At 48.0% G+C, this 15,266-nt stretch overlaps 2 long non-coding RNA genes across 2 annotated transcripts; both read left to right on the top strand.

The window, feature by feature from the left end:
• Positions 1-2,070: 2,070 nt before the first annotated feature.
• Positions 2,071-5,095, top strand: LOC142076673 (uncharacterized). The gene is made up of 4 exons (XR_012671264.1): positions 2,071-2,261; positions 3,011-3,063; positions 3,555-3,615; positions 4,660-5,095. It is a non-coding gene; the product is annotated as an uncharacterized LOC142076673 (long non-coding RNA).
• A 1,625-nt stretch (positions 5,096-6,720) lies between these two features.
• LOC142076674 (uncharacterized) lies at positions 6,721-9,069 on the top strand. The gene is made up of 3 exons (XR_012671265.1): positions 6,721-6,856; positions 8,007-8,135; positions 9,030-9,069. It is a non-coding gene; the product is annotated as an uncharacterized LOC142076674 (long non-coding RNA).
• The last annotated feature ends 6,197 nt before the right edge of the window (positions 9,070-15,266 follow it).

The raw sequence follows: 15,266 nt of genomic DNA on the forward strand, positions 1-15,266 counted from the left end.
GCGATGTTAGTTTTTGGGGCTTGCGGTGACGTGTAGTCTTTCTTACAGCCGCCTTCCGTGCAGGAGGTGTAGTTTCCTGCCATTGCTCCATAGTTTTTTGCGGTGTTCGTGGGCCGGCCGTTCAGCGAAACGCGGTACAGCCGCACGCACCGACAGCGCGCCCGCCGTCGTGCCGCGCCGCTCACGGCTGCCACCTCGTGAGCAAAACGCGGCACTGCATAGCGGCGCCTGCGCGTGTTCGGCTGAGCCGCCGCTTTCGCTGCTGCCACCCAGTGTCCGACAGTCGGTACTGCAGGTCTGGTGACGCGCCGGCCTCGCTGCTTGGTCTTGTGACCAAGATGTGGTACTGCGCCTGGGCGAGCCCTTGATCACTGCTGCCATTTGACGAAAACCTGGTATTGCAGCATACGTATGGCCCGCGCGCAATAGCGCTGCTGCCTCCCGTTGACTGATATAAGGTACTGCAGCTCGGCGTTCGCGCATGCGCACGTCCCGGGAGCAGCCTCAGGCCCCTCCCACGCGCCGCCGCTGGCCTGCGCATGCGCGGTGCCCGGGAGCAGCATGGCGGCGTGGTTCATTTCGTCGGCGGTAGGTGGGGGCCGGGTCCACCGGTGTGGCGAGCCAGACCCTTCGGCGGTCGCAGGCTCGGGGGTGTCTCCCGCCCGCCTGGGGGTAGTGCATCGGCGGCGCTCGGCACTGTGGTGCGCAGGAGCTCTTGGGAGCGGGCTAGGGCCTTGCCTGTACCCCATTCGGTTGTGAGAGTCCTGTTGCTGCCCCGGGTGCCCCGGAGAAGAGCGGAGGCCCGTGGGGTGGTTCCAGCCTGGGGTGAACAAAGATAACTGTCGATAACAATCGCTCGTTCTTTTCGTTGCCTGGGGCGGCCCTGACGACCAAGTTACCTGTTCCTCCTCTCGTGGTTGTGTTAACTGCATCTGGCTTAGGTTGGCTTGTGTCGTCCTTGGCTTGCCTTGTTATTTTAGCAGGGTGTGTGAAAAGTGAAAGGTCTAATAGTCGCTGTCTCTTTAGACTAGCTGCCGTGGCTGAAGTTGAAGAGAATGGAAAAAGGCGAACCAGCTGAAGAGTGAAGCAACATGGATCCAACTGGAAGATGCCTCCATGTGCATAATAGAGAAACCCTCTGTAGAGGGATCTGGACAGGCTGGATCGATGGGCCGAGGTCAATTGTATGAGATTCAACAAGGCCAAGTGCCGGGTCCTGCACTTCGGCCACAACAACCCCAGGCAACGATACAGGCTTGGGGAAGAGTGGCTGGAAAGCTGCCCAGAGGAAAAGGACCTGGGGGTGCTGGTTGACAGCGGCTGAACATGAGCCGGCAGTGTGCCCAGGTAGCCAAGAAGGCCAACGGCATCCTGGCCTGTATCAGAAATAGTGTGGCCAGCAGGAATAGGGAGGTGATCGTGCCCCTGTACTCGGCACTGGTGAGGCCGCACCTCAAATACAGTGTTCAGTTTTGGGCCCCTCGCTACAAGAAGGACATTGAGGTGCTAGAGCGTGTCCAGAAAAGGGCAATGAAGCTGGTGAAGGATCTGGAGCACAAGTCTTGTGAGGAGCGGCTGAGGGAACTGGGGGTGTTTAGCCTGGAGAAGAGGAGGCTGAGGGGAGACCTTACTGCACTCTACAACTACCTGGAAGGAGGTTGTAGTGAGTTGGGTGTTGGTCTCTTCTCCCAAGTAACTAGTGATAGGATGAGAGGAAATGGCCTCAAGTTGCGCCAGGGGAGGTTTAGGTTGGACATTAAGAAAAATTTCTTTACTGAAAGAGTGGTCAAGCATTGGAACAGGCTGCCCAGGGACGTGGTGGAGTCACCAACCCTGGAAGTATTTAAAAGACATGTAGATGAGGTGCTTAGGGACATGGTGTAGTGGGCATGGTGGCGTTGGGTTGATGGTTGGACTTGATGATCTTAGAGGTCTTTTCCAACCTTAATGATTCTGTGATTTGAGTGAGGAACGATCCCAATTAATAGTCCTCAGCAGACTACATCGCTAACGTGTAATGCAGGGTCTGTACATGTATCCAAAGGTACAGTATGTCCATGTATTGTGTGTGTGAGTGAGAGAAATGCTATGTATCTATGAACCCTCACATTTAAAAAGCTGTAAGATACTAGCTGTGCTCTCTCAGATGAATGACAGTTGAGTAACCGGAGCTACAGAAGAGGAAGGGGGAGAGAGAGTGAGGGAGAAAGAAGCATCCGAATTGTACATTTCTCCATGCGGCGCCAAGAGCGGGAGCTGTGGTGAGTCCTGGACCCTTGGGCGTGCATCTCTCTTCTTCCGCGTCCCAGTAACTCCCTGCCCCGCTCTACATCCCCCACCCCTCCCAGATCCCTACCCATGTCTGCCTTTCCCTGCCTCCTCCTGTCTGTTGCACTGTTCTTCATTCCTCCATTGTTCTCTTTTTGCCTATCCATCTGTCTGCCTGGCTCCCTGACCCTCTCTCTTTCCCTCTCTGTCATTTTTTCCACTTACCTGTACTCCTGTTCTTCTCTCTATTCTTGCATCCAGCCCTCTGTCCCTCTCTTTATCCCTCGGGGGTCCTGGTCCCTGTTGCTCTTTTTGTCTCTCCGCCTCTCTGTCCTTCTCCCTGTCCCTGTTTTTTTTCATGCTGCATCTCTCTGTCCTGCTTCCCATCCTCTTTTTATGTCTCTGTCCCTCTGTGCTGTTCCTTGCCCCTGTCCCTCTCCCCCAGCCCCCCCATTCTCTGTCGTTCTCCCTGCCCGCCCCCTGCAGCCATCTCTCCCCCAGTCTGTCCTGCTCGCTGTCTCTCTCCTTTTTTCTGTATTTCATTTTCTGGCTGCCTGTCCTTCAGCTCTTTTTATATCCCTCCTGTCCTTTTTTGCTATTCCTCTGTTCTTCTGCCTGTCCCTCTCTTTTCTTTCTATGTCTACTTTTATCCAGATGTCTAACCCTATTTTTTTATTATTTCCTGTCTCTCTTGTGTCACATTGCTTTTAAATTTTTTTTTTCTATATCTACTTTTATCCAGCCATGAAAGTACAAGGCATATGGAAGGGATCCATAGTGGTCTGTAAATACAAGGTACGTCAATGATGTATGTCTACATTTTTCCTAAGGTACTTGTAGTGTGGACTTTAAAGTTAATATTAAGAATGTGCCAATTCTCCTTCTATAGTTTTTTATTAAATATTTTAACACAAATACTAAAATAAAATAAGGTCTGTTCTGGAGCATGTTACGCCTATGCAAAGCTTACTTCCCTCATTTATTTCCTATTCCTGAAAGCATGGTCTTCTGTTTTTGTGCGCTTACTATTAAATGATACTGTGAAAATAATTTTGTACCAGAAGAGGAAAGAAACTGTTTGTAAGAGATCAGATATTCAGAAGAAACAGACTTTGTTTTCATTATAAAAGCTTTATGCTTTTTCAGTGAATAAGTATTTAAAATATCTTGTAGTAGTAATTGAAAACTTTACTGACATACTAGTATCTGTACTTAAGGCAATCAAAGTCAAAGAAGAGACATGGACAAATCAGGACAAATTGGCTTCGCTTCTGCATGTTTTCCAGGCTTTCCCAAGAAACATTAGCGGCCTTGTAACTAGTGACAGTGAGTCCTGATGTGGTTTTGGTGAGTTATTGCTTCAATAATGTCCTTTTTCCTTAACCTACAGTGTGTAATTTTTGACTTCAGTTCAAAAGAGATTTTCCAAAATGGAAATATTCAAAGGAGGTGCATTTTATGAACTTCCCATCAGAGTGGATCTTCAGAGATGATATACTTGGCAGTAGAAGTCATCAGCAACAAGACTTTTTGTTCTCTTTAAAAACAAAAACAAAAAAAAACCAAAAAACCAAACCAAACAAAAAACCCCCAGTCAATTTCCTCCCAAAGACCCAAGCACAGCACATCTTCCAACAGTTGATGGCGTCATTGGTTCCCAGTTGTAACAGTTGAGAGATCATGAAAACGTGTTCCTCTGCATGCTTCAGTACAGCCAAAAGCATTAGCAAATCTGCCAGTCCTTTTTGGTAGCCTTATGTATTGCAGCACTGGGGATTTGCTTTGGGTTTCGTTTTTTTTTTGTTCCCAAAAGTAGAACCATATGGGGGATTTTGTGCCTCACCGATTTTTCTATCATAAAAAATAGTTTTCTATCATAAATGAAACTTTAAAAAAGAAAATTAAAATTGTATAATTTACAAACTTGCATTTAAAATGTAACTGCCAAATAGCTGTAGCATACAATTTATTAGGCGTACTTAAGCAGTTAGGTAGTTGCTCTAAATGTTTAAAAAGAGAGGCAACTGAACGTTACGGGTTTTTTTCCCAATCTTTTGACCGAGTGCTCTGAAGTACTTTATTTCTGTCTCGCTTTCAATGGCGCGTTTCCCCGGCAGTTCGGTAGCATCAGTCTCGGCGCAGCTGGCCAGGCGTCCTTCCTAGTCACATAACACACGCAAAACCCCAGTCAAATGATAGCTGTGTATTGTAGAGATAGATAATTTAACGGTATGAATTCACAGCTCTGCAATTTAAATTAATGCAAAAGGAAAATCAAATACTTTTATGGTATAAGTCGTCTTCTTGTATGTAGATAAACGTATGCACACCTTTTTAGCATAAAATGAATTGCTGAGATTTGTTATTTCTTTTTCATTTTACTCTTCAAAGTTTTACACTTCACTTTCAACTTTATCGACCAAGCAAGCGAGATGTGCAGCAGCAACAGCAGCGCAAGGGCTGGAGCTGTGGTGGTGGATCCGTGAGCGTAGATGCTGATTACGGTACACCCTTGTCCTGCAGCCTCACGGGGTTATCTCCCTGCAGCGGTGCTGTAAGGAAGGGATGAGGCGTTTTCCGACACCAGCGATAGTGTTTACTTCTCTGCTAAGAACGCGTTCAAAATCGTGTCAATTAGTCTTAACGCTGATTTTAAGCGTTCGAATCGCTCTAGCTTTTAAAGGACGTGTTGTATTTCGAGCTGTCCTGTTTGCCTGGCATCCTCCTTTAGCTCAACTACTACCCTATCCCTTATCCTGACTGAATTCCTCTGCTGCCTTCGGTGCTATTTTTTTAATATGCTGAAATACCATTTGGGATTTTTGTTTTTCAGATGTCTCGTTGTAAGCGTCCCGTGGTGCTCAGGAGAGACCCCCGGCCCAGGTTTGCCTGCCTGTCGTTAAACGTGCTGAGGGTAAGGGGCCGGCTGCCAGCCTGCGGGACAGGGACTGTGGGGGTCTGCAACCGTTTGGGGGGGCCGCCCCTCCTTTATTTTTCTAGCAGAGCCCCCCTTTTTGGCGGGGGTCCGTGTGTACATACGTGAATGGCATTATTAAAGTAACGAGCTGCCAGTTGGGGCCGTTTCCCTTGTTTTGTGCCTTTTTGGGGAGGTGAATAAAAAGGGGGGGTTTTGGGGTCTGGGGGGGTGATGATGTCATTGGGGCACCTCAACATCACCCGAGGGGTGATGATGCCGTGGAGGAGCAGGTGAGTGGGGAATGGGGGGGGTCCCCCCCAAAAAAGAGGGTCACAGACCAAAAATGCCTGAAAATTCAGAGTCAGGTTTCAAAAATTTTTAAAAACTGTAAATATATGTGTGAGGCATTGAAATAGAGAAAAATCTCTGATTTTTATGTATATTGAAAAATAATATTCATTTACATATATAAAAGAATTTCAAAATAAGAACCTATATCTACTATGTTGTATAAAGGATTTTAGTGTATAAAAAAATTCGAAACACATATATAGGGTTTTAAAATACAAAAATAACTCATGTATATATAAATTAAAAAATAAAGGACTTTAAAATGCAAAAAGGATGATATATTTTGTATATGAAGGGATTTAAAATAGAAAAAATTCTGAATAGATATAGCTATCTACACTTACTGCGTGTTACCTAGAGAGTCTAAATAGATATTGTATGTAATCTAAGAGATTATATATAAGTGTTAACAGATATCTAAGTCTAAATAGATATCTAAGTCTATAAAGATATAGGTGGTGTAAATACATGTAAGTGTAAATAGAGAAATCTATAAAGACATTTAAGTGTCAAAATATGTAAGTCAACAGATATATAGTCTGAATAGGTATTATATATAATAAGTGGGAAATAGGGGGGATAAGTGGGAAATGGGGTAAAAGTGAAACATAAATATATTCACTAAATATATATATGTGTAAATACATTAAGTGTAAATGTCTATGACAGATAAGGTTTTTAAAATACAAAGAAACCCTGTTTATAGAAAGGATTTAAAAACTCGACCCCCCCCCCCTCGAAATACCTCTTTATTGAAGATAAAAGATATTGAAGATATAAAAGCGCTTTCAAAAGCTGCCTCTTCCCTGTTCTCCTTTTCCGCCTTTTCCCATCCTGATTTGGGGCCAGTTCCCCCAACAGGGACTTTCCCCTGCAGGGCCATGCACACAGAGCGGGACCTGCCACCATGGCATAAAAATACCACAAAACCCCTGATTCAGGGTCTGCAAGAGGTGAAAAAAAAAACCCTCACAATTTTTGGGGAAAAATACCCAACTTGGAGCTCCCGGGAAAGCCAAATCCACCTGGATTTGTGCAGCTGGAAAGCAAAAAAACCCCCATTTTCATCCACAAAACCAAAAGCAAAAATCACCAATTTTTGTTGTGAAAAAGCGTTGAAAAACCTCCAAATTGAATATTTTGGAAAAGGAAAAAAACCCCAATTTTTATACTATAGAAAAACAAACCCCCCCCGCCATTTGGGGAAAATTTGGGGTGAAACACCAGCCATTTGAGGGGCATCGCTCGTGGTTATCTAGTGCGGGTTATCCAGTGCGGGTCAGTTATCGGGAACGGATTATCTGTTGCGGATTATCCCAGGTGAGTTATCTGCTGTGGATGGTCCCGGGCGGACCCCCTGGCGTAGGTCACCCCCACGCATGTCCCCCCACGCATGTTTCTACCCACCCCCGCCCCTCCCAGTGTCTGCCCCCCCTTTCCCATGCGAGGTTTTTCCCCCGTGCGTGCAAGGTTTTCCCCGTGACGCGCCCCCCATATCCCCTGCCCTCCTACCTCGTGCCCGCACTGCCCCCCTCTCTCCTCTCCCTCCTCCCACCCCCCGTGTTCCGCACTGCCTCCCCGTAACCCCTCTGCCCCGGACCCCTGGGGTGCTGCCTGCCCCGCCAACCTGCCCGTTGCCCCCCGCCCAAACTCTGACACCCCCCTCCCGCTCCCCCGCACCCCGCTCCCACCCCGCTCTCCCTCCTCCTGCGTTTTGGGTTTGTGCTGAAAAGGGCGTTGATGATGCAGGGGTGTGTTAGTTCCTGCTGAGCAGCGCTTGCACGGCGCCGGGGGCTGTTCTGCTCCTCGCCCCGCCCTGCCGGCGAGCGGGCTGGGGGTGCGTGAGGGTTTGGGAGGGGGCACCGCTGGGAGAGCTGACCCCGGCGGACCCAGGGGATGTTCCAGACCATATGATGTCATGTAATAAAACTCGGGGGGAGGTTGGCAGGGGGGCCGCTGCTGGGCTGCAGCTGGCTGGGCATCGGTCGGTTGGTGGCGAGCAATTGTTTTCATTTGTACCGCTTGTCTGTCTTGGGTTTTTCTCTCTGTTGGTTTCCCCCCCCCTGCTTTTCCTTACAAGTGGAGTTTTTTCAGTTTTGCCCTTCCAATTCTCTACCCCATCCCACTGAGGGGGGAGTGAGTGAACGGTTGTGCGGTGCTTAGTCGCCGGCTGGGATTAAACCATGACACAAGGTGAGTTGCAAGCCCTGCCTGGCTAAATGCTTTAGGCTCTCCGTGTTATTCCTGCCATCTTGATAGGCCATCCTTGTTCTTTCCTGCTGCTTAAAGTGCCTTGTGCTCCATCAGCAGGCTGGGAAGTATGGTTGTTGCAGAAACTGCTACACCCTGTGACTCCTTCTCAGGTTTTTAGCTTCGCCCTTTGTATGGGCTGCCGAGGTCGTCGGCTCCGCAGGGGCCACAGGCAGCCCGCAGAGCTTGAGGCCAAGCCATTCCTTTCCCCTCTGCGCAGCAGCGGTTCTGCCGCTGCTACAGGCAGCCACTCGCTCGAGGGCGAGGGGCTGGGATGACGACAGGCTGCTGCACGCTTCAGTCGAACTAAGACGCCGTTCTCTGGGGAGCCGGTGCAAGGAGAGCTCAGGTCCGTTCTGTACTGCCGATGGCTCTTCACAAGGGAAGCGTGCTCTGGTTTTAGCAGAAAAAGGTGTCGGTCACAGGCAGCCACCTATCACTGTGCACAGCTCAGCTATTTGGCAGGGGTCTTGCTTGTTCAAGTAGAGGCGTATTCCTCGCCTTGCAGTCTTGAAGGCAAAACAATCGGGGGTTCAAGTTACAAAAGCCTTTTGACATCGGAGCGAGATGGCAGCTGGGTTTCTACCAGCACCGTACTTAGCTGTGTTGCTAGCTGAAAATGGCTTGCAAGCCAGGAGATATGCAGAGGGGTCTAAAATAAAGAAACCATGTGTTGAAGTGATTGTTTCAAGGAGGCAATTTAGGCAGCTAAAGGAACCGAGCTGCTCACCTGTCACGTTGGCAGAACAGCCCCTCCAGCCTACTAAAAGTACTGCGTGTTGCAGGCAGCGAAGGGCAACTGTGACGCTTGCTGGCAGGAGCGGCAAGGAGTGCAGAGCTACGCGCCCTGTACAGAGCAAGGATGGAACCTGCTGGGCTGTACGGTCATCTGCTGAGGACGCCTAATACACCAACAGGCTTCTTGGCTTTCCCTGCTTCATTTCTAATAACTTTGCACGCTGGAGGGCAGGGTGGTAAGCAACATCGTGCAGTGTCTCTTCTCCAAGTGACAAGCCCTGCGTGGCAAGCAGGATGAGGAGAGCAGAGTGCTGATAGCACAGAGGTGAAGAAAGGTGCAAACACCGCAACAAAGCCCCAGGACCACCAGCGTATCGCTCGTTTGCAGGTCAGCCACTGGCACCGGGTCTGCTCAGAAGCGCGGTTTCCTGATGGACATAGCTGCCCCTCCCCTGCTCTCAGGGTGTCACCCGTGTGGCCTTATTTTTTTTAAATCTCTCTCCAGCATCGGTTGAGTCGCTGCTGTCACTCCCACAACCCAGATGGCCACATGCAGACCGAGACAGCGATCCCTGGGGCTTCCTCCGGGTTAGAAAGAAACCTGTTCCACAGGTTCCCTGTGCTGCTTCTCCTCCCCGGGTAATGGGCTGGGGGGCACGGGCAGAAACCACCACGGGACTTGTAAAGCGGCCAAAGGGAAAGGACTGAAATGCTGGAGCCACCGGGTGCTTTTTGGTACAGAGGCGATGAAGATTAGTGCCTGGGCCACGAGTGGGAAAAGGGCAGGGAAATCTAAGCCCAGTACCGCCAGTAAGCAGTTACCGTCTTCCGATGGTACAAACGGGGCGGAGAGATCGGGAAAGGGTCGGTGAGGCGATGGTGGCACGCGGCGACCAGAATTCGGTACTGCAGCTCGGGAGCTGCGCATGCACAGCGGCGCGTTTTACCGCACTCGCCGCTGCCACCGAACAACCGAAATTCGGTACTGTAGCTCATGAGCCGCGCATGCGCAGTGGCGCGCGTTGCCGCCCTCGCTGCTGCCACCGAGCGACCAAAATCAGGTACTGCAGGTCGGGCGCCGCGCATGCGCGGTGGCGCGCTTTTCTTTGCTCGCTGCTGCCACCGAGTGACCAGAATTCGGTACTGTGGCTCTTGAGCTGCGCATGCGCAGTGGCGTGCAGTGCGCTTTTCTTTGCTCGCTGCTGCCACTGAGCGACCAGAATTCGGTACTGCAGGTGGGGCGCCGCGCGTGCGCGGTGGCGCGCTTTTTTTTGCTCGCTGCTGCCACCGAGCGACCAAAATTCGGTACTGCAGCTCTTGAGCCGCGCATGCGCGGTGGCGCCCCCTTTCTCCGCGCTGCCGTCCACCGGGAACGGCAATGCCGTACTGCGGTGCCTGCGGGGTGATGCTGCCGCGTTCGTTGCTTCGTCCTGGTAAGGAAACGCCGCTGCTGCCCCACGTGCGCGGTGCCAGTGGGCGCTGGGCGCGCAAAGCGCGGAGCTGCACCGCCGGTGCCGCCCCTGGGCACACGCCGCCCGGCGGGTGCTCACTGCTGCTGCCGCCCCGAAGCCGAAGTGTGGTACTGCAGCCCGGCGTTCGCGCGCCGGCTCTGGCCCCTCCATGCGCAGTCCCCATCCCGGTGCATCCCTCATCCCGGTGCATTCGTCATCCCGGGTGGCAACAGTTAGGGTGCCCCCCCCCGCATGCCAGCACCCCCAAGAGTGTCGGCGTGTCCCGGTGCTGTCCCCATCCCTGGGGCAGCTCCCCATCCCCTGTCCCCGCGGCTGATCGTTGGGCTCTGGGGACAGGGGGTGGGGACCCCCAGAGAGTGGGCTGTGCTGCCATCGCTCCTTGGTGCTGGCCCTGCTTGTCCCCTGTCCCCCCAGCGGTGACGAGCTCTGGGCCACTGGCGGGGACCCTCACTGTCACCTTCCCCCCATACCGGTTGCCACCAGCAACAGGGACAGCGACACATCCCCCGTCCCCCCCGCCACGCACGCGGGTGTGCAGGGGCACAGGCCACCCCCCGTCAGGTGGACATGCTGGGGATACCGTTTGCCCCGGGGGTGTTTGAGGTCCCCAGGGTGGGAGCGGAGCTGCAGAATGCCGGGTCCCCCCCTGCCCAAGCCCTGCAGACCCAGGTGGAGCGCAGGCATCCCCCGGCCCTGTCCCCAGCCCTGTCTCTGCGTGGCTGTGGGTCGGTGCTGCCATTGCGTGGCCAGCGGCTGGGAGGACACAGCTCCCGCCGGCTGGGGCCAGAGGAGCCCGGCAGCCTGGGGACCCCCGGGAAGGGCTGGCTGTGGTGGGGACTCGGCGCCCAGAGCCCAGGGGACCCCAGAGACCCTACAACAGGGTGCAGCATGAACTATTTTATTACCTGTGCAGTATCCATGAGTGAGTCCCCATCGTTCCCATCCTGGTTCCCCAGTGGGTCGGGGTCCCAGCTGCCCCTGGGGGTGGCTGCAGGTGTGGGGGGTGGGATCCCTTCTCCCCAGGGTGCCCCCCACCTCCCCAGGGTCATCCCTCCCAGTCTCAACCCCCCACATGGTGTCCCCATTTTCCCGAGAATCAGCTCTGTCCCCAAATGTCCCCCTACCCCACTCCCAGGGTCCCTCCCGGACCCCAGAATTGTTTGTTAACGACATCAATGGTTGCATGGCTGATTCATGATGAGTAGCGTGCAGATACAGATCAATGAGTATGTGGAATCTCAGCAAGTTTTCAAATTTAATAAATATTTCCTAAAATATCGTAGCATTTTCAAGATTATCTTGAAGCAAATTCTGGCAACCAAGACCTTTTTTTTTTGTCACAGGTCTCCTAAATCGCACAAAGGCCTAGGACCTGCTTTCAGGTGACATTTCTACTACTATTTTTAGTCCATATAGCATATGTAACACATTTAGTGTTTTGGCACTTTCATGGCTAAGATATCTGAACACAGTGCTTGGGCTTCCACAGAGAAACACTGTTCTAAAGACGATGCTGCTGACATTGTTGTTATTTGTCAGATGACTGATTTTTTTCACTTAAGTAAAGGTGCACTTGGAAGTGTCTAGACTATCGCTGTTCTTTCTTAGAAACTAAAGGACTCCATCTGGTACCTATTTGTAATACTAGCGATACACAGATTGGCTAAAGTTACCTTCGTATTTTGATGGTTGATTATTTATGAACACAAAACTGTAGTACAGACTTCCTGGTTTTGATACTTATGTAGCAGAGACAAACTATCTGAGGACTTCCCCTTGCACGGTCGTGTTCTATATCTGTAAGCCTTAGAGTAATTTGTGACAAAGCAGAAATGGGATTCTGGGGGGTTTTTTTAGTTGCACTGAATGTACCAAGAGACAACGGTTTATGTATATGAATAAATTTCCACATTCACTAGACTATCAGAACCTAAAGTTTTGATGTTCAGGTTTTATAATCTGTTTTCAGTGCTTTATGTTTTTGGTACAAGTGCTGTATTTGAAGTTCTGATCACCTTTATTTCTTCTTCTAGAAGTCAAACTGAGCCAGTAAGTGGAACATCAAAAGCAGTATGTAAAAACACAATCTCACACTTTTTGCTGCACGCTGCACTTAAGGTAGCCTTGGATTAATTTTCCAAACATTAACTGAATAGATTTTCCAGTAAAACACAGTATATGTTGTAAATACAATGTATTTGATTCAGCATAGTGGAAACGGAGTACTGCCATCATTGGCACAGTTCTATCTAATGTGAATATTGGTGTTTGTGCCTAGTAATGCATTGTATTTCATACTGGATATGCTAGACTATCTCCTGAATGACTTTGTGTTGTACAGATAATGTACAATCGTTTTTAGATCACGTAGGTTCAAGGTCTGCACAACTGAACATGGTTTTTGAAAATGTTATCAAAAACCACTGAGAAACCATTATTGTTAAACTTGGTACTGTTTCTTACTTTTGCCTTGGGGGTTCAAACAAATACCAAAACCAACATGTCCCACACGTTTTGAGGACAGTTCTGTGCAGCTAAATGCTTCCTTTTCATGTCCTTAAAGACTTGGGTATTTGTTCCTGAAACTGTATAATTGAAGTGATATTGTTTGGGCCCCTCCGAGTGCATAACTGTCTTTAATAGATTGCTGTCAATTTAAATATCGTTGCTACACAAAGTGGTATTCTAAAGTTCTACATTTGACCTTTCCACTTTATCAGATGAAGCAGTTTAGTTTAATAGTTTGTCTGCAAATGAAAATACGTAAAACCCAGTGTACAAATTTTGGCACAAGGTTAGAGCCGGGTGCATTTGTAAAGGGTAAAATCCCTGTCATTTTTCTTAACCTCTGCCTGCAGTACGTTTTTGGATCTGGGTGACTTCAGGGCTGGATGCTGCTTTAATTTCCCAAAGGCTAAGCTTTTCTTTAGGATACTGCCACTTTGAATTTACATTTGGAAAAGGGGCAGCGTTTTTCTTCAGGTTTGAAGACACTGTCGTTCTGCTGCGAAAACAGAAATAAGTAACACAAGGAAATACTTGGCTGATTAGTTTACAAACCACACTGAAAAGAAGTTTCCTGTAGTGATGCTTCCTTCTCAAATAAATATTTTTTTAAAATCCTTTTTAGCTGAAAATTGATAGCTTCCTTACCCCTTCGACTTTTAAGCAGCTGTGAGCATTTGACAAGGGTCCCTCTCTGAGATATTCTGGAGCAAGAAGTTGATCTCCAGCGGGTTTGGTTAGTTTAGCTTCTTCTCCTTAACCACATAGGCACTCTTAAGCTGTCACAGGTTTGGACTTTGTTTTGAACAAATACCAACTACACTAGGTTGGAAATGGCTCTTTCAGTGACACTCGGAGGATATAGTGCAGACTGTCAGACTACAGTAGAGGTTAACTATTGCTCTGTTTTTGATTGTAGAACTTGAATATGAGTTTAATTTTTTGTGAACAGATTGATGACTCTTCTGCATCTATTTCTCTGGCCCAGCTTACTAAGGTACATATATATTCTTAAAAAAAAAGTGTTTGCTTTGTATTTTTAAATCTTATACTGTGATCTCTAGCTGGAGAACTGTTGTCATGTGAACAAACCTTTAATTTAATTTTTAATAATTTAAAGTATTTCTTTTAACTTTATAATGTGTGTATATTTTGATACTATCCTGGTAAAGAGTAGTTGCCAGTTTGGGAAGATAGAAGGGGGAGGACCTTATCAGCCGCAACGTAATGTTGCAGTATTACTCATCTTCAAGACACAAAGAAGAAGCACTTCAGAAGCTGTTTACCGTTTTTCATACTTTTCGTTCATTTTGCATTGGAAACTAACACAATTTTCACAGAAGAATTTAATTGGCTGTAAGTGACGGACATTTCAGGGGGGTTTGCAAGAGCCAAAATAGAAGCGTTTCTGGAACACGGACAACTGCATGGCTATTTTTGAATTTCTAGGCGCTACAGTTATAGATCCATGCTTTGAATGCTGCACAATTTCATACACTGTAGTATATATACAGTGGACAACACAATCTAGTTTGTTTGATCGCAGACTGTGTAAATTGTGTAAATGCACCTAATTGTTTACAGGAAAATACTGATGCGTATGTGTGGCATATTAGCAAACGTGACCTTCTGAAACTGTTGTAATGCCATGTTTTGCTACGGAACTGCTTGCATTTTTTGCTCAACAACGTGTAACTTTGTCTGGGAAAGCACTAGGGATTGCACTTTGTGAAAAGGCGTAGTGCTAGCCAATTAAATTACTAGTCTTTAAAGTTACAAAGATTAGAGAAGGCAGGGCCTAATGCAGAGGAGCTAGTTCTTTCTTCTGAAAATAAAGGCTGGAGTTCCTTTCCCAGAAAGAAAAATCTCTTCCCACTGGTAACTTCTTCCCTCTCTCACTGCAGAAATTAAATTGTGGACATTTGGTAAGAAAAAAAAAAATAGTTTGGAAGGTAGCCACCAGGAGAAATTGGTCTCTGTTAGCGCTGTCCCTAAACATGTCCTTGGTTCTGTAAACTCAGGTGAAGTTTTACTCTAAAATGTGAAAAACTGTCCAAGTGGTGTACACATTTAAGCTTTTGAGAAAATGTAAGTATTTCAGAAAAATAGAGGAACATAAGATAAAGCAGCTCCAAACGGTTCCTTACTCTAACCTCCTCAGTGCAGACTGGCTTAGCATGGAGGCAATGTGTTGTAAAAAGTTTTCTGTTTTCTTATGCATTAAATGCCATCCTGAATTTTGGTCTATTCCTAGTAATGTCTTGTGGGTTTTGGATGTGTTTTGTAAACCGCTTGGGTTCAAACAAATTAGTCAAGTATCTGTAAAGTCTTCTGTAAATGTTAATGGAAATGATTTCATAGATGTCGATCTGGATTATGTAACAGTTGAGAAAAAGCTGTGTATATGAAACAGCCCTTTAACAAAATGCTGAAACAAGTTGGTTGCTTTTGTGAATGAATGCATCTAAAACCAAAACCATGAGTGGTTGATCTGAATGATAGGTGCTTGAGGGTCCAAATCATTTACAGTCACTCCCTTAGACCCTGCTTGTATCTGTACTAGTGTGTAATAAAAACAGTTGAACAAATACTACTTTAAAAAAATCAGCTGCCTTCAATAATTTGAAGATCCAGTTCTGCATAACGTTTATATTACAATTTGTATGTTAAAAGGACACGGTCAACTGGAAAAAACTGCAGGTTTTGCTTATTGTAGTTAAATTGCTTCCCATGAAGAAGTTAGTGGGGGGGCACATGAAGAGCCT

Source organism: Calonectris borealis, unplaced genomic scaffold (assembly GCF_964195595.1).
Source record: "Calonectris borealis unplaced genomic scaffold, bCalBor7.hap1.2 HAP1_SCAFFOLD_88, whole genome shotgun sequence".
In the NCBI taxonomy this organism is placed as follows: Eukaryota; Metazoa; Chordata; class Aves; order Procellariiformes; family Procellariidae; genus Calonectris; species Calonectris borealis.